Consider the following 19,317-nt stretch of genomic DNA (forward strand, 5'->3'; position numbering starts at 1 on the left):
TGGGTCTCTGATGGCGACAGCGGATAAATCCGACCTCGGGGAGGAGTAGAGTCGGGAACGAGATCGATGGGACAGTCGTAGGAACGGTGAGGGGGCAGGGCCTCTGCCTCTTTCTTACTGAAGACATCCGCATAGGCCCAATAGGCCGAAGGTAAATCTGGAGATACCGAAGTTGGCCGAGAGGAGTCTCTTGGCTGGACGGAAAGCAAACACCCTCTGTGACAGAACTGTCCCCACCGTACGACGTCACCAGACCGCCAGTCCAAGATTGGCTCGTGTTTTCTTAGCCAAGGAAGACCCAACAGGATAGTGTGTGATAGGGTCGGCAGCACATAGAAGGCAATCCTCTCCAGATGCAAGGCGCCGATCTGAAGGTCCAATTCTTCGGTGACCTGTGTAACGGACACCCGCAGGGGTTGGCCGTCAACCGATGCAATCTGCCGAGGAGTCTCCAGGGATCTGACCGGAATACGAAGCCTCCTGACTGCCTCAAGCTGAATGAAATTTCCAGCCGCACCTGAATCTATGTAAGCCCACTCGGAGAAACGCTTGGAACCAAGGTGCAAGAGAACAGAAAGAGTCAAGGGTAGAGAGGAGTCGTTGGTACCTAGGGAGGCCTCTCTTACCTGTCCTAGGCGGAGGCGTTTCCCGGACGCACAGGGCAGGAACGCAAGAAGTGTGATGCACTCCCACAATACAGGCAAAGACCCTGAGTGAACCTCTCCTGGCGGCGTTGCTCCACTGGCTTGAGGCGATCTATTTGCATAGGCTCAGGTGCGGGGGATGCCGACGCCAGGGCAGGGCGTGAGCGAGGTGGGCTGCGGGCAGCGGTTGGAACACGAGGAAACCTCCTATCCCTGGCGGCCTCTCGAGAACGCTCCTGGAAGCGCAAGTCGATGCGTATAGCCAGGGAAATTAGATCCTCCAACGAGGTTGGAGTGTCCCGTCCTGCTAATTCATCTTTAATTCGACCTGAGAGGCCCCGCCAAAAAGCTCCTACCAAGGCCTCATTGTTCCATCCAACCTCGGAGGCCAGGGTACGGAAGCGAATGGCGTATTGACCCACGGAGAGCGAGCCCTGTTGCAGGTTAAAAAGTGACTCGGTAGCAGAGGCTACGCGACCCGGCTCGTCGAACACCTTGCGAAAAGGGTCAAGGAAGGTGGAGAGTTGGGAGACCAAGGGGTCATCACGCTCCCAAAGGGGGTTTACCCAGGCTAAAGCCTCACCCTCCAAATGGGACACGACAAAGGCCACCTTGGCTCTGTCGGTGGGGTACTGTAGAGGCAATAGCTCAAAATGGAGCTGACACTGATTCAAAAAACCCCTGCACGTTTTAGAATCGCCACTATAACGCGGGGGTTTTGCCAAACGGAGCGGCGGATGGGATACCGCCGCCTGGGCCGGGGTCGAGGCTACAGACTGCAGGGCAAGGAGACGATTATCTATGGAAGCCATATAATTCAATATATGGGCCTGGGTGTCTCGCTGCTGAGCCAGCTCCTGTTGGAGACTGCCCAGCTGGGAGGCGGTCCCAGGATCAGAGGCCTGTAGAGATGACAAGCGGGTCTCCATGGATTTAAGGAAGGACATTATCCTTGCCTGATTCTCCCTTAAGAATAGGAGCTCTTTTTGGGTTGGGGTCGGAGCACCAGCGGGGTCCATGGCCTGACTATACTGTTATGCTGGAGAACTGAGGGGAACCGGAGGTGAACCCGCAGGACCGCGACGACGAACCTCCTCGAGGCGAGCTGGCCAAGTGGACCACCCCCTATACAGGGAGCGTCTGGGACAAGCCTCGGAGAGACTATCGCCACGGAAGCTGGTACCCGGGGACACAGTAGGGAGAGAACAGGGATAGCCACAAGGTTAGGTTAGGCAGGTACGGATCCAGGCAGACAGAGGTAGACCCTGCGGCGGGAGCTGGAGACCGGTGACGAAGCAGACACTAGGGAAAAAAACAGAGGGAGCAATCACAAGAGGAGACTGGGCACAGAGGAAACAGGACAAGGCGCTAGGCAGGAGAAGTGCAGAGCAGAGGGGACCTGAATAAGCCGTGCTAGGCACAATGGATAGTCAGGCACCGAGCAGGAGGCGGGACTGCTAGATAAAGGGCGGCAAGCAGCGCTTCCGGGTCAGGAGGGGACAGGAGGTGGAGCAGTGAAAGCAGGATTAGTGGCGCGCAGTGCGCAGGCGCACCCGGCGGGCACGGAAGGCCGGCAGCGGCAGCGGAGGAGAGGACGCAGGAGGATGCGCGCGCCTACCGGGAGCGCGCCGGGAGAGGAGAGCGCGCCGGCGCTCGTGAGGCGGAGCAGAGGACGCGGCCACGAGCGGCACAGGGGGAGCAGCGGGGAGCGTGGCAGCAGGTGATGTAACAAATACTCTTTTACCTTTATCATCTTTGCATTATAGGTAATTATAGGAATCAAATTCTGAGAAATGATAAACTGTGATTTTCCAGGACTGCTGCTAATGCTTTGTAGAGTGGGGGAAGACTGCGGATTAAGGTTGATCAAAAATATTCACAGGACCCTGGTCCAAAAGCCACATTAATAGCCTGCGGTCACCAAACCTTGGCCAGATCTGTTCCTTGCCACAATTCTGTCTCTGAGCTCCTTGGCCAGTTCCTTTGACCTCATGATTCTCCTTTGGTCTGACATGCACTGTGAGCTGTGAGGTCTTATATAGACAGGGGTGCGCCTTTCCAAATCAAGTCCTATCAGTTTAAAGAGAATTTGTCACCCTTTTTAGCCCCTATTAGCTGCCGGCATAGACATCGGGGGCTTATCTACAGCATTCTGTAATGCTGTAGATAAGCCCCCGATGTAACCTGAAAGATAAGAAAAACACGTTATATTACACTCACCGAGGTGGGCGGTCCGGTCCAATGGGTGTCGCCGTCCCGTCCGGTGCCTCCCTTCTTCATGCGATGACGTCGTCTTCTCCCATCCTGTAATGGCTCCAGCACAAGCGCACTGCTCTGCCCTGTTGAGGGCAGAGCAGAGTCCTGCAGTGCGCAGGCGTCGGGAGAGGTCTGGCGCCTGCGCATTGCAGAATTCTGCTCTGCCCTCAACCGGGCAGAGCAATGCGCCTGCGCCGGAGCCATTACAGGACGGGAGAAGAGGACGTCATCGCATGAAGAAGGGAGGCGCCGGACGGGACGGCGACACCCATCGGACCGGACCGTCCACCTCGGTGAGTATAATATAACGTGTTTTTCTTATCTGTCAGGTTACATCGGGGGCTTATCTACAGCATTACAGAATGCTGTAGATAAGCCCCTGATGTCTATGCCGGCAGCTAATAGGGGGTAAAAAGAGTGACAGATTCCCTTTAATTTAACACAGCTGGACTCCAATGAAGGAGTTGAACCATCTCAAGGAGGATCACAAGGAAATGGACAGCAAGTGACTTAAATATGAGTGTCTGAGCAAAAGGTCTGAATACTTATGACCATGTGATATTTCAGTTTTTCTTTTTTAATAAATTTTCAAAAATTTCTACATTTCTGTTTTTTTCTGTCAAGATGGGGTGCAGAGTGTACATTAATGAGAAAAAAAAGAACTTTCTTGAATTTACCAAATGGCTGCAATGAAACAAAGAGTGAAAAATTTAAAGGGGTCTTAATACTTTCTGTACCCACTGTATATTTATTAAAGAAAAGTGTTACCATTTATCTATTAGCATTACTAAAATTACTTAGCATTACTGCTTATACATGTGGGGACAAATGACACAGCAAGGAACGACCTGCAAACCATCTGCAATGACTTTGAAAACTTAGGTAAGGCTCGTTTCACACTAGCATTTTCAGGCGCAGCGCAGGGCTGCCGCTTAGCTCCACCTCCGGCCGTGCCCCCTCCGGTCAGCTCCTCCTAGGATCGCATGACGCTGCGTGCGATCAGTGTACCCTATATTTAGCGTTGGGTACGCTGACCGTGCGCTGGTATGATTTTGCTGGTGCTGCGCCCTATTGGCACTGCGCCCAGCGCACAAAAATGCACCACAGCGCGTTTTTGTGCGCTGGGCGCAGCGCCAAAAGGGCGCAGCACCAGCAAAATCTTACCAGTGCACAACCAGCGCATGGTCAGCGTTTCCAATGCTAAATATAGGGTACACTGATCGCATGCAGCGTCATGCGATCCTAGGAGAAGGTGACCCAAGGGGGCGCAACCAGGGCTGAGCTAAGCGGCGGCCCCTGCGCTGCGCCCGAGAACACTAGTGTGAAACTAGCCTAAGAAAGTGAAAGAACTGGGAGCGCAGATGGTCTTCTCTTCCATCCTCCCAGTGGATGGCCATGGAACAAGGAGGTGGAATAAGATTCTATAGGTGAACAACTGGCTACGTCGATGGTGCCGTCAGCAAGGATTTGGATTTCTGGATCACGGAGTGAATTACCTATATGATGGACTATTTTCTAGAGATGGGGTGCACCTTATGAAGACTCCAGTCTTTCCAAAACATGTATTTGGAAGTCGCCTTGCTACACTCATCAGGAGAGCTTTAAACTAGAACAATGTGGGAATGGAAGCAAAAGGCCAGAAAAAGCCATACACCTGACAAATGCTATTGAGAACTCTGCTATTAGAAGTGGGAGGAAAGAACAAAGACAAAAGAAGCTAAATAATAAAAACATTGGAAAAAGAGAAACCAATCACACACTAAAATATTTCTATACTAATGCACAAAGCATGGGCAACAAACAAGGAGAATTGGAACTACTAACGCAGGAAAAGAAATATGATGTCATTGGAATCACTGAAACTTGGTGGGACAATACACATGATTGGAATACAAGGCTAGAAGGATACAACTTATTTGCAAGAAACAGACTTGATAAACGAGGAGGGGGTGTCGCATTGTATGTTAGAAATGCGTATATCTGCACAGAGATTGAAGCTTCAGAGACTGGGAGTTCTGTGGAAACTGTTTGGGTAAGAATACAAAGACAGAAAAATGGAAAGGACACCATTGTAGGCATTTACTACAGGCCGCCTGTGCAAGATGAAGATATGGATGAACTCTTTATGCATCAAATGGCCAAGTTCTCCAAAAAATATGACATAGTTGTCATGGGAGATTCCAACTATCCAGACATTTGTTGGGAATCTCTCTCAGGCAAAACTAACAGGTCAAGGAAATTCTTATCCTCTCTTGCTGACAACTTTATCTTCCAAAAGGTAGGGGAGAAAACAAGGGGAACTGCTACCTTGGATCTAATCCTTATAAACAGGGAGGAAATGGAAAAGGAGGTAAAAGTGGCTGGGACCCTAGGAGGTAGCGACCATGCTATTTTAGAATTTTGGATAACTAGAGGAGGAAGACCTGTGAAGACTCAGACGTCAAGGTTAGATTTCAGAAAGGCAGATTTTAAGAGACTCAGAAAGAGAATTGGAGGGATCCAATGGCTGGATATCCTTAAGGACAAAAATGTCCCGGAAGGATGGGAAATCTTGAAAAATGAAATTCTCAAAGCACAATTGTTAACAATTCTGAAAAGAGGGACGAATAGGAAGCATTTAAGGAAACCAGGATGGATGAACACAGAACGTAAGCACATGCTAAAAAGGAAGAAAAAAATGTTTATAAAATGGAAAGAGGGAGGCATATCTAAAGAAGAATATAATGCTTTCTGCAGAACTTGCAGAGCACAAATCAGATTAACTAAAGCTGACAATGAATTGAGGCTTGCAAGAGACATCAAAAGCAATAATAAAGGATTTTGGGAATATGTCAAAATTAAAAGAAAAGTCAAAGATGCTATAGGATTTTTACAGGATGAAAATGATGAAATGGTAAGACAGAATGTTGAGAAGGCCGAACTTTTAAATTCATATTTTGCATCTGTTTTCTCTCAGAAAGGAAATGTAACATCAACTGTTCTTCACTGTCCTATTAAGGGAATAGAAGAATCCAGGATATCTATAAACAGAAAGATAGTGAGGACACACTTGGCTAACCTAAATGAATTCAAGTCTCCAGGTCCAGATGAATTACACCCCAGAGTACTGAAGGAGATAGCATAAGAAATTTTTGAACCCCTCTCCATAATCTTTGAAAATTCTTGGAGACCAGGAGAAGTCCCAGAAGACTGGAGAAGAGCAAATGTTGTTCCTATCTTCAAAAAGGGGAAGAAGGTGGACCCAGGCAACTATAGGCCGGTGAGTCTGACTTCTATACCAGGAAAAATCTTTGAACAAATTATTAAACAACATGTATGTCAGTACCTGGATAAGAATGAAGTGATTAAACAGAGTCAGCATGGGTTTGTAACTAGTAAGTCATGTCAGCAGGGCTGCCATTAGGAATTTCAGGGCCCCATACTGTAAAAATGTTTGGGCCCCCTTGAGACTCCGTCCAGGCTCCACCCCAGCCGTGCCTCCACCCCTCAAATCTTCCAGAGTCCCACTGCCCACTCTTGGAAAAACTCCACTTCTGCACCCCGTCCTCACCAATCACACATTAACATTTCCCAGATCATACATATAGCCGGCAGCTTTTGTTCTGGCCAAAAGAATTTTAAGTCGCCACCACAACAAGGTAGACTCTTCTGGATGAGCTCTACTCTACTGTAACTTATTAATCATTTGTTAAAATACCCAATACTCTGTTTAGGTATATTTTTCTTTTTCTTTAAGGAAATGCGTCACAGACTTTTTTTTTTAAATAATTGAAACCAGATTCTGACTTTTTTTATAATCTGTATTTCTGATTGCAGATTATTGTATTGTTTTCTGTACATGTATGAAGCTGTCGGTGGATATCGATCTGCGCTCGGACGGCAGTGCATGGACGGGCCGCGGGTCTCCTGACTGGAGCTCAGCAGCCTCACAGCATGTATGAGGATGCAGGCCAGGAGATCGGCGCCCAGTCCATGCACCACAATTTCCCAAATAAAGATGTTTCCCAGTCATATATACCCACTTTGTATTTTTCCATCAATATGGCCGTGTGAGGGCTTGTTTTTTGCAGGACGAGTTGTGCTTTTGAATGACATGACTAGCTTTATCAAATAGCGTACTGGAAAATGGGAAAAAAAATTCAAAGTGCGGTGAAATTGAAAAGGAATTCTAGAATGTTTTTGGTCATTTCAGCAGCCTCCCATCTCCCCATCTCCACACCTCAGCAGCCTCCCATCTCCTCTCCTCAGCAGCCTCCCATCTCCACACCTCAGCAGCCTCCCATCTCCTCACCTCAGCAGCCTCCCATCTCCTCACCTCAGCAGCCTCCCATCTCCTCTCCTCAGCAGCCTCCCATCTCCTCTCCTCACCTCAGCAGCCTCCCATCTCCTCACCTCAACAGCCTCCCATCTCCTCACCTCAACAGCCTCCCATCTCCACTCCTCAGCAGCCTCCCATCTCCTCTCCTCAGCAGCCTCCCATCTCCACTCCTCAGCAGCCTCCCATCTCCACTCCTCAGCAGCCTCCCATCTCCACACCTCAGCAGCCTCCCATCTCCACTCCTCAGCAGCCTCCCATCTCCTCTCCTCAGCAGCCTTCCATCTCCTCACATCAGCAGCCTCCCATCTCCTCACCTCAGCAGCCTCCCATCTCCTCACCTCAGCAGCCTCCATCTCCTCAGCAACCTCCCATCTCCTCTCCTCAGCAGCCTCCATCTCCTCAGCAACCTCCCATCTCCTCTCCTCAGCAGCCTCCCATCTCCACACCTCAGCAGCCTCCCATCTCCACACCTCAGCAGCCTCCCATCTCCTCAGCAGTCTCCCATCTCCTCAGCAGTCTCCCATCTCCTCTCCTCACCAGCCTCCCATCTCCTCAGCAGCCTCCCATCTCCACACCTCAGCAGCCTCCCATCTCCTCAGCAGCCTCCCATCTCCTCACCTCAGCAGCCTCCCATCTCCACACCTCAGCAGCCTCCCATCTCCTCACCTCAGCAGCCTCCCATCTCCTCACCTCACTCCCCTCTGCAACTTCCTCCAAGTCCTCACACACCGCCCGCCTCCTCTGCCTCATCGCCGATTTCAGCATCTTCTGTCTCCCAGAAACATTACATGTTGCTGCTCTGCTGGAGAATGAAGAAGAGCGCGCAGTGTGTCACCTGACCAGGATCCGGACCATGATGCACTTGGTGCTGCTGCTGCTTTAAAGGTACAGCACCGATTTCTGGCCATTGCATTCACTAACAACACTGTAGGTGTATCTTTAAATCACCGCAGTGTTGTTATGTATCTGGCTTGCAGCGGCCATGAACTATTGCACCTGTAGCCCAAACAGCAGTATCAAGAGAGGAGGGCCCGGGCTGCCAGCGCATCCGGGCCCCTCTTTTTGCTACTGTTCATGGGGTCCCATACAGCAGTAAGGGCAGTAATGCCCTGATGGCGGCCCTGCATGTCAGACTAACTTAATTTCCTTCTATGACAGAATCACTGATTGGGTGGATCAGGGAAATGCTGTAGATATAGTATATCTTGACTTCAGCAAAGCATTTGACAAAGTATCTCACACAATCCTTATTGAAAAAATGACTAGGTATGGAATGGACAAGGCAAAAACTAGGAACCCATATAGCACCACAGTATAATCCATATAACTAAAGTGCCATAGTGTTAAAAATAATTTATACAAAAGAATATATAATAAATATTTAACCAGGTGAAAAAAAAGTCCATGTTGCTATGGAAAAGGAAGTGGAGATTTGGGTTAAGGATATACAAGAGGGCCAAGCTAGTAAATTACCCCATGATTTGAAGGATGTACAGATGAATAGAATATATCGCTGGAAGAGACTAGCTACATCTGATTCTACTCTGACTTGAATCCCATCTATATCATCGTTGCCATCTCAAAGTGATTACTCTGATGCTTCAACGTCCTCCTCTGTATCATATAAAGATACATTTAAACGGAAAAGGAATTTACGTAATTTGCCATACAGAAGCAAGAATGATTATTCTCCGGATGACAACCATCTTAAGGTAATAAACTTGAGTTCTCATCAGTTGTCTGAAACCGACTTAAAGGTCCTTCATAAAGGCCTTTCATTTTGTCCTGACTCATATTTTGACACTTTTTCTGCCATTAAGGACCTACACATTTTTGCTAGGTCTCTTATGTTTAAAAAATATTTTCATGATGAGCTTGTACTTAACATGTTTCCTACAGACAAGGAGCAAGAGGTGTTACAGACTTTAGAAGAGCTTGCTCAGGATCACTCAGGAATAGAAGGAGGTAAGATCCCTACCTGTATTATGCCACGTTCCAAAAAATTCCCTCCATTTTCTACGTGTCCAAATATTGAACTTTTTGTTAAAATCGTGAGTGATGAGTTTAGAAAAATACCACGCCATATAACACATGGAAACTTGAACTTTGAGGAACAAAAGAGTTTAGAAAAATTAAAAAATTTGACTGATGTGGTGATAAAACCGGCGGATAAGGGGGGCAATATAGTCATTTGGCCGTCCGCGTTATATGAAGCAGAAGCGTACAAGCAATTCAAAAGCAAGGTCTGCTGTAAAAAACTCACTTTCAACTCCCTTACATCTTTCTGTTCTAAATTGAATGACATTCTAAGTAAGGCTACTGCAAAGGGAACTATATCTAAGGAACTCCATCAGGTTTTGGTGGTAAAAGAACCATGTATACCTACATTTTATCTTTTACCTAATGTACATAAAAATTTGGATTGTCCTCCTGGCAGGCCAATTGTGTCAGGCAATAGGAATTTTTTGGAAAATTTGGGTAAGTTTATTGATCATAATCTACAACCTTTGGTTGAGTGCCTCCCGTCGCTTATTCGTGATACTAATGAATTTCTTAAAAAAACTGATGGCCTTCACATTGAGAGCGATACATTACTTGCCACATGTGATGTTGAATCTTTATATTCTAATATTAGACATGGTGAAGGGATCAAGGCAACTACATATTTTTTGTCAATGTCCAATAATTCCCCTGCCATCAGAGATTTTATTTTGGAGTTCAGTCTTACCCACAATTTTTTTCATTTTCAATGAGTCCTTCTACCTGCAGCTCCAGGGAACAGCAATGGGTGCATCGTATGCACCTGCATACGCCAATCTGTTCCTGGGGCTGTGGGAGAGGGACCTCTTTCTATCAGATCATTTGCAGTCAATGTGCCGTGTTCTCTTTTGGACACGGTACATTGACGATATTTTTTTCATCTGGCAGGGCTCGGCCGAATCCCTTGATCAATTCATCTAGGAACTTAACCAGAATAAGTTGAATTTTCATTTGACATGTCACTATGATAGAGACTTAATTGAATTTTTGGACGTGTTGGTTAAACGTGAGTGCAACAATATACTGCAGACGGACATTTTTAGAAAAAGTACATCTACAAATGCACTTTTGCATGCCTCATCGGCACATCCCCTGGCATTAATTAGATCAATCCCAGTGGGACAATTTCTCAGATTGAGACGTTTGTGCTCAACTGAGGAAGATTTTGAAACCCGAGCTGAAGAACTTAAAAAAGAGATTCATGGACAGGGGATATAGTCGACGGAGTATTAAAAAGGCATATAATAGGGCGAGATATTCCCAAAGAAATGACTTGCTATATTCCTCTTCTAAACCTGATATAACATCACATGTTCGATTTATCTCTAATTATCATACAGAAAATCAGAGAATGAGAGCTGCATTGGCTATGGCATGGCCAGTACTCACAGTGGATAAGACACTATCCAAATATCTCACTAAGGAACCTAGTATCACATATCGTCGATCCAAAAACATTCGGGATAAACTTGTTAAGAGTTATTATCATAATGAACCTTAAAACTTTTTTTTACAGATAAAACAAAAAAAAGGATCTTTTCAATGTGGACACTGTGTGGCCTGTCCGAATATCGACAGGATAGATCAATTTAGTGACTCCTTAGGTCAAAGAACCTTTAACATTAACCATTATATTGACTGTGAGACAAAAGCAGTAATCTATTATGCAGTCTGCCCATGCCCAAAAATCTATATAGGATTGACAACTCGCCAGTTAAAGGTTCGTGTACGTGAGCATGTCAATGGCATTATTGCCGCAAAAAATGAAGATGAAATAAGTTTTCTAAAAACCCTCCCTAAACATTTTAGGCAATTTCACGACTGTGATCCATCAGGCTTGAGAATCAGGGGCATTGACAAAATTCCACCATCAATAAGGGGAGGGAACATCAGTCAGAGATTGGCACAAATGGAAACAAGATTGATGCGGACATTAAATACCATCCACCCCCTTGGTTTAAATGAAAACATCAGCTTTGCTCCATTCCTATGACCACCTATGTCATCCTTTCTATATAATTTTGTATTTTAATCTCAAATATGTATTTTAATAGGTTATTTTATTATTAATTACTATGTAAAAAAAAAATTATTTTAGGGTTAGAGTATATTATTAATAATGTGTGAGACATGTCTGTATATTAATAAATTTTCTTTTTTATTTATTCAGTTATTATGGTCTATCACTATACATACCATTTCTGTATTCCAATCTTCAGAGGAGACTTCTTTGATCCATTTCTGTTGTGAGTTCATTTTTCCCTTCACCATTGAGGTCTGATGAACTCCCTCCTCTGGTGAAGGAAGGTGGTGAGACTGATTACCAAACAGCTGGGCAGCTAGATGATGACTGGGTGGCTGGAATTGAGGACTGGATATAAGGTTGCCGACGCCCTTCTTCCTGGCTGGTGATTTTCCTGCTAGATTCTTGGAGGCCAGTCTGATTCCTGCGTCTCAAAGCTAAGTTTTTCTGCTCTGCTTTGTACTCTTCAGTTTTGTTTTTGTTTTGCCTTGTTTTTTGGGAGTCCTGCCATCCCCGGCCGGGGGTGAGCTGAATTCCATTTTTGTCTCTGATCTGTTGATCTTTTGCTCTGTCTTCAGAATATACCTGAGTGCTGATATAGTCTTTTGAAGCCTAGCGACTTCAGGGCCTGTTTTTCCTATCAGTCGGTTGGCTCATTTTTATAGGGTTTTTGCGGATGGCAGACAGCAGCTTTCCTATCCTGTCCTATGTAGTTAGCTTGGGCCCCATCATTTGCTCAACCTATCTTTCTATCTGTGTTAGTGTTTTCATCTTGCTTCACCGTCATTATATGTTGGGGGCTGCCTATTGCTTTGGGGTCTGCTCTGGGGCAGTTTAGTTTTTCCCCTTTCTGTCTTTAGGCTATGTAGCTCTCCGGCTGTGATCGAGGGGTCTAGGGCACCGTAGGAATCCCCCACGGCTACTGCTAGTTGTTGTGGATAGGTTCAGGGGTCTGCAGTCCGATAGCTGCCAACCTCTATGGTTTTTCTGGACTTAGCTGGTATTTTGTTTTTTCCTCCTTCGGTGACTCATCATAACACATTTTCCTGGAAGCTCTGTATCTATAAAGAAAGAAGAAAGTGTTATGGGGACAAGGAAGGAGAGGAAAATATACAAAAAGGAGAATAAAAATAATATATTATTGTTCATAATTTATTATGTAGGAAATAAGTGTACTTTTGTAGTATTATATGACACAGTTTTTATGGGTATTTTCTGTTCTTTATGTCTAATATGTTGTGTTTTTTATTATTTTTCTTTATTATATAATAATTTTTATTATTAATGTATTATTGGTATACATATATTTACACTTTTTCACTATATATGTATATATTTCTATATATATATATATATATTATATGTATTTTTTCTTATTTCTAATGCACATTTCTTTTACTGTATATTTTCACACATGGGGTATTCTTTCTCCTTATTTATTTTATATTTATATAGTTCTTTACACTTATATTATTTTTTGTTTTATTTATTTACTATACTCGATTATCACTTTTTCTTTTTTCTTTTTCTTTTTTTGTTTCCCTCGTCCTTTCACCTGTCAGGACCATTTGGTCATTTGTTTATATTTCATTAATAATGCCTGTTTCAGCATCTTATGTATGCATCCCGTAGGACCTTCTGGTCACCTGATCTTTATCCACCAATGACGCTATGTTATAGGATTCTATGTTCTCCTCTTTGATTACCTTGAAGGACCTTTTGGTCACATGGTTTATGCCTACCAATGACGGAGGGCCAGGAGGCATGCGCGTTGACATCAGCATCGCAGGGATCTCAGGCTGCCGCGTCTACGTCCCCTGTAAACGCAATATCTATTCGCGGCCGCGGGGACTACGTGGGGCAGAGGGGCGGGATCTCCTGACGGTGCGTGATGGCGGCGCGCGTCACACCATCCTGTTCCCTTTCCCATTGGTTCCCTATTATATATATACCTACCCATTCCTGGATGATGCCACCCTCTGACGAAGGCAGATGCCGAAACGCGCGTCGGGGTCGGGCGCATCCTAGGAATCCTGCACCACTTACACCAGGTATTTATGGGGCACTTATTTGGTTTGTCCGGCTTTATTTGTGGCGCCATGCACTTTAGAGAGGCATTTTAAGTGGCCATTGTGCCTCTATTTTGCATTCCTGCACATGCCTCTTCTTAACAGATAACGTTCTACCTGTGGCATAACATATTTTATAAGCATACAAGCCTATATATATGTTGCTTTATCTATGTGACCATTGTGCCTTTACCTTATATGCCGGCATATGTACTTTCCACTTTAGCTATAATAGCACTTTATCAGTGGTTTTTTCACAAATCCTATTAATATGTTAATAGTTGCACTTTGCACTTTAACCCTTTCGCGCCTGAGCCTGTTTTTGCCTTCGTGACCAGGCCAATTTTTTCAATTCTGACCAGTGTCACTTTATGAGGCCATAACTCTAGAACGCTCCAACGGATCCTGCTGATTCTGACATTGTTTTCTCATGACATATTGTACTTCAGGATAGTGGTAAAATTTCTTAGATATGAACTGCGCTTATATGTTAAAAAAAATCGAAATTTGGCAAAAATTTTGAAAATTTTGCAATTTTCAAACTTTTAATTTTTATGCCCTTAAATCAGAGAGTGATATCGCACAAAATAGTTAATAAATAACATTTCCCACATGTCTACTTTACATCTGCACAATTTTGGAAACATAATTTTTTTTTTTTTAGGAAGTTATAAGGGTTAAAAGTTGACCAGCGATTTCTCATTTTTACAACAAAATTTACAACACCATTTTTTTTAGGGACCACCTCACATTTGAAGTGAGTTTGGGGGGTCAATATGACAGAAAATACCCAAAAGTGACACCATTCTAAAAACTGCACCTCTCAATGTACTCAAAACCACATTCAAGAAGTTTATTAACCCTTCAGGTGCTTCACATGAATGAATGGAATGTGGAAGGAAAAAATAAACATTTAACTTTTTTTCACAAACATTTTACTTCAGAACCATTTTTTTTATTTTCACAAGTGTAAAAACAGAAAATGAACCACAAAATTTTTTGTGCAATTTCTCCCAAATACGCCGATACCCCGTATGTGGGGCTAAACCACTCTTTGAGCACACGGCAGAGCTCAGAAAGGAAGGAGTGCCGTTTGACTTTTTCAATGCAGAATTGGCTGGAATTGAGATAGGACGCCATGTCGCATTTGGAGAGCCCCTAATGTGCCTAAACAGTGGAAACCCCCACAAGTGACCCCATTTTGGAAACTAGACCCCTTAAAGAACTTATCTAGATGTGTCGTGAGCACTTTGAACCCCCAAGTGCTTCACAGAAGTTTATAACGTAGAGCCATGAAAATAAAAAATCATTTTTGTTCCACAAACATGATCTTTTAGCCCCCAATTTTTTATTTTCACAAGGGTAACAGGAGAAATTGGACCCCAAAAGTTGTTGTCCAATTTGTCCTGAGTACACTGGTACCCCATATGTGGAAGAAAACTACTGTTTGGGCACACGGGGGGGCTCGGAAGGGAAGTAGTGACGTTTTGGAATGCAGACTTTGATGGAATGGTCTGCGGGTGTCATGTCGCGTTTGCAGAGCCCCTGATGTGCCTAAACAGTGGAAATCCTCCACAAGTGACCCCTTTTTGGAAACTAGACCCCCCCAAGGAACTTATCTAGATGTGTGGTGAGCACTTTGAACCCCCAAGTGTTTCACTAAAGTTTATAATGTAGAGCCGTGAAAATAAAAAAATCATTTTTTTTCCACAAAAATGATCTTTTAGCTCCCAATTTTTATTTTCACAAGGGTAACAGGAGAAATTGGACCCTAAGAGTTGTTGTCCAATTTGTCCTGAGTACGCTGGTACCCCACATGTGGGGGGGGACCACTGTTTGGGCACACGGTGGGGCTCGGAAGGGAAGTAGTGACGTTCTGGAATGCAGACTGATGGAATGGTCTGCGGGCGTCATATTGCATTTACAGAGTCCCTGATGTGCCTAAACAGTGGAAATCCTCCACAAGTGACCCCTTTTTGGAAACTAGACCCCCCAAGGAACTTATCTAGATGTGTGGTGAGCACTTTGAACCCCCAAGTGTTTCACTAAAGTTTATAATGTAGAGCCGTGAAAATAAAAAAATCATTTTTTTTCCACAAAAATGATCTTGTAGCTCCCAATTTTTATTTTCACAAGGGTAACAGGAGAAATTGGACCCTAAGAGTTGTTGTCCAATTTGTCCTGAGTACGCTGGTACCCCACATGTGGGGGGGGACCACTGTTTGGGCACACGGTGGGGCTCGGAAGGGAAGTAGTGACGTTCTGGAATGCAGACTTTGATGGAATGGTCTGCGGGCGTCATATTGCATTTACAGAGCCCCTGATGTACCTAAACAGTGGAAACCCCCAATTCGAATTCCAACCCTAACCCCAACACACCCCTAACCCTAGCCCTAACCCTAGCCCTAACCCTAGCCCTAACCCTAGCCCTAGCCCTAACCCTAGCCCTAACCCTAGCCCTAACCCTAGCCCTAGCCCTAACCCTAGACCTAGCCCTAGCCTGCCTACCTGCTTTTTTTTTCTTTACTTTTTTTTTATTTTTGTGTTTTTTTATTTTTTGTATTTTTGACTCATAGTAACGCCACTTCTCCTCTGATCTCACACTGGCAGATGATCAGAGGAGAAGCAGCGTTACTATATGACAAGATCGCTGCCCGGCACATAGTAACGCCACTTCTCCTCTGATCTCACACTGACAGATGAGCAGAGGTGAAGCAGCGTTACTGTGTGACAAGATCGCTGCCTGACACAGCTGTGCCAGGCAGCGATCAGCTGTGCCAGGCAGCGATCTAGTCACACAGTAACGCTGCTTCACCTCTGCTCATCTGTCAGCATGAGCTCAGAGGAGAAGTCGCGTTATAATGAGGGAGATCGCCGGGAAACAAGCAGCTTTCCCAGCGAGCTCTCTCATTGGCTGCTGTGACGCGACGTCATCAGGACCTGAACCAATCTGGTCTCGATGACGTCGGGGGTCCCAGCATGCATTGTGCACCGGGATCCCCGCGTTATAAGGTATGAGGGGGTCCCGGGGGGCACAAAACAGCCGACAGTAGATAAACGTTGGCGCTGCACAAAGCCCAGCAAGCGCCAACGTTTATCTACTGTGGGCGGTGGCGAAGAGGTTAAGTATTATGAATATATTGCTGTGAATTGACTTTTTTCACCTGGTTAAATATTAATTATTATATATTCTTTTGTATAAATTATTTTTAACACTATGACACTTTAGTTATATGGATTATACTGTGGTGCTATATGGGTTCCTAGTTTTTGCCCTTTGTTTGGTATTTGTTCCCCATCATTTTTGTGTATTATTGATTTTGTGAATAAAATATTTATTTTATTTTTAATATTGGACGTCTGTTTTTCGGCTTTCTCGTTGTTATATGATTTAAGTTCCGATGTGTCCTTTTTCTCATTTAGTCCAATTGTGCATCCTATTTTGATAGTTTTTTACTATATTCTACTACATATATCTACTTTTATGTGACTGCACATACACCTTGGATCTTTGTTGCATGGAATGAACAAGGCAACTGTTAGGTGGACTCAAAACTGGCTTAGTGATCGGACCCAAAGAGTGGTCGTAAATGGCTTCACATCCAGTTGGAAGAATGTCTCAAGTGGGGTACCACAGGGCTCTGTCCTGGGCCCTGTATTGTTCAACATCTTTATCAAAGATTTAGATGAAGGAATTGAAGGTAAACTGATTAAATTTGCTGATGACACAAAGCTAGGAGAGATAGCTAATACTAGAGAAGAGAGAGAGAGGATTCAAAAAGATATAAATAAACTGGAGCAGTGGGCAGCAACTAACAGAATGGTTTTTAACAGGGAAAAATGCAAAGTGCTACATCTGGGCAATAAAAATGAAAAAAGCATATACAGAATGGGAGGAATAGGGCTAAGCAGCAGCACATGTGAAAAAGACTTGGGTATACTACTAGATCACAGACTGAATATGAGTCAACAGTGTGATGCAGCAGCAAAAAAGGCAAATGCAATTCTAGGATGTATTAACAGAAGCATACAGTCTAGATCACGTGAAGTCATTATTGCCCTCTACTCCTCTTTGGTCAGACCTCATCTGGAATACTGTGTCCAGTTCTGGGTGCCACATTTTAAAAAAGACATCAACAAACTGGAGCAAGTTCAGAAAAGAGCGACCAGAATGGTGACCGGTCTGCAAACCCTGTCTTATGAGGAAAGGCTGCAGGATCTGGGAATGTTTAGCTTGCAGAAGAGAAGACTGAGAGGAGACTTAAAACCATATATACTCGTGTATAAGCCAACCCGTGTATAAGCCGACCCCCCTAGTTTTGTCACAAAAAACTGGGAAAACTTATTGACTCGCGTATAAGCCGAGGGTGCACAGGGAGTGGCCCCAGATAATGCTGCACAGTGAGTGGCCCCAGATAATGCTGCACAATGTGTGGACCCAGATAATGCTGCACAGTGTGTGGCCCCAGATAATGAGGACAGTGAGTAGCCCCAGTTATCCTGCACAGTGATTGGCCCCAGATAATGAGGACAGTGAGTGGCAACAGTTATACTGCATAGTGAGTGGCCCCAGATAATGAGGACAGTGAGTAGCCCCAGTTATGCTGCACAGTGAGTGGCCCCAGATAATGGTACACAGTGTGTGGCCCCAGATAATGCTGCAGTGAGTGGCCCCAGATAATGCTGCACAGTGTGTGGCCCCAGATAATGCTGCACAGTGAGTGGCCCCAGATAATGAGGACAGTGAGTGGCCCCAGTTAAGCTGCAGTGAGTGGCCCCAGTTATCTGCACAGTGAGTGGCTCCGTCTTATTGCTGTTGCTGCCGCTGCCTCCGTTACAAAAAAACCCTGTATACTCACCTCCATCGCTGCCCCCCTGCTCATCAGCGTTGCTGGCTCTGAAGTGACTGTGCAGGCAGAGAGCACGATCGCGCCCTCTGACCTGAATGTCACTGCAGAGGACGCAAGACAGCAGAGCGCAGGGACAGGTGACTATGCCCCCCCCCGGTCATACTCACCCGGTCCTGACGCTTGTCTCTGCAGCTCCCCTGCGTGTTCCATGTTGTCGGCGCTGCTCTCTTCCTGCTTCAGCGGTCAAATGGTTCCCGCTCATTAAATATGCACATATTTAATGAGCGGGTACCATTTGACCGCTGAAGCAGGAAGAGAGCAGCGTCGACAACATGGGACAAGCAGGGGAGCTGCAGGGAAGGGTGAGTATCATCTGACACCCCCGCTCCCCCTCCCACGCCGATCTCCCCGGTATATGACTCGTGTATAGGCCAAGAGGGTGACTTTCAGCCCAAAAAAATGGGCTCAAAATCTCGGCTTATACACGAGTATATACGGTAGCTGTCTACAAATATCTCAAGGGCTGTCACATTGTAGAAGGATCATCTTTATTTTCATTTGCACAAGGAAAGACTAGAAGCAATGGGATGAAACTGAATGGGAGGAGACACAGATTAGATATTAGAAAAAACTTTTTGACAGAGTGATCAATGAGTGGAACAAGCTGCCACGAGAAGTGGTGAGTTCTCCTTCAATAGAAGTCTTCAAACAGAGGCTGGACAGACATCTGACTGGGATGATTTAGCGAATCCTTCTTTGAGCAGGGGGTTGGACCAGATGGCCCAGGAGGTCCCTTCCAACTCTACGATTCTATGATTCTAAGGGGATTCCAGGATTAGAAAAAACATGGCTTCCTCCTTTCAAAAACAGCACCACCCCTGTGTACAGGCTGTGTGTGGTATTACACATCAGCTTCATTGAGAGTTCCAACATCGGACTCATTTGTGCAGAAGTGTTGGCCTGTTTTTGGAGGAAAGTAGTCAATCTTGGACATCCCCTTTAAATTGGAAATATTTTTGGGAACCTCGGAGGAGCATTTCTAATTTTCATAGCACTTTAAATCTAAAGAAAAAAAATGCAACCCAACATCTGTCACCAGTTTATCTCCAGGTCTTCC

The sequence above is a fragment of the Dendrobates tinctorius genome, unplaced genomic scaffold, assembly GCF_039654945.1.
Source record: "Dendrobates tinctorius isolate UK_male_01 unplaced genomic scaffold, ASM3965494v1 ptg000059l, whole genome shotgun sequence".
NCBI classification, from domain to species: Eukaryota; Metazoa; Chordata; class Amphibia; order Anura; family Dendrobatidae; genus Dendrobates; species Dendrobates tinctorius.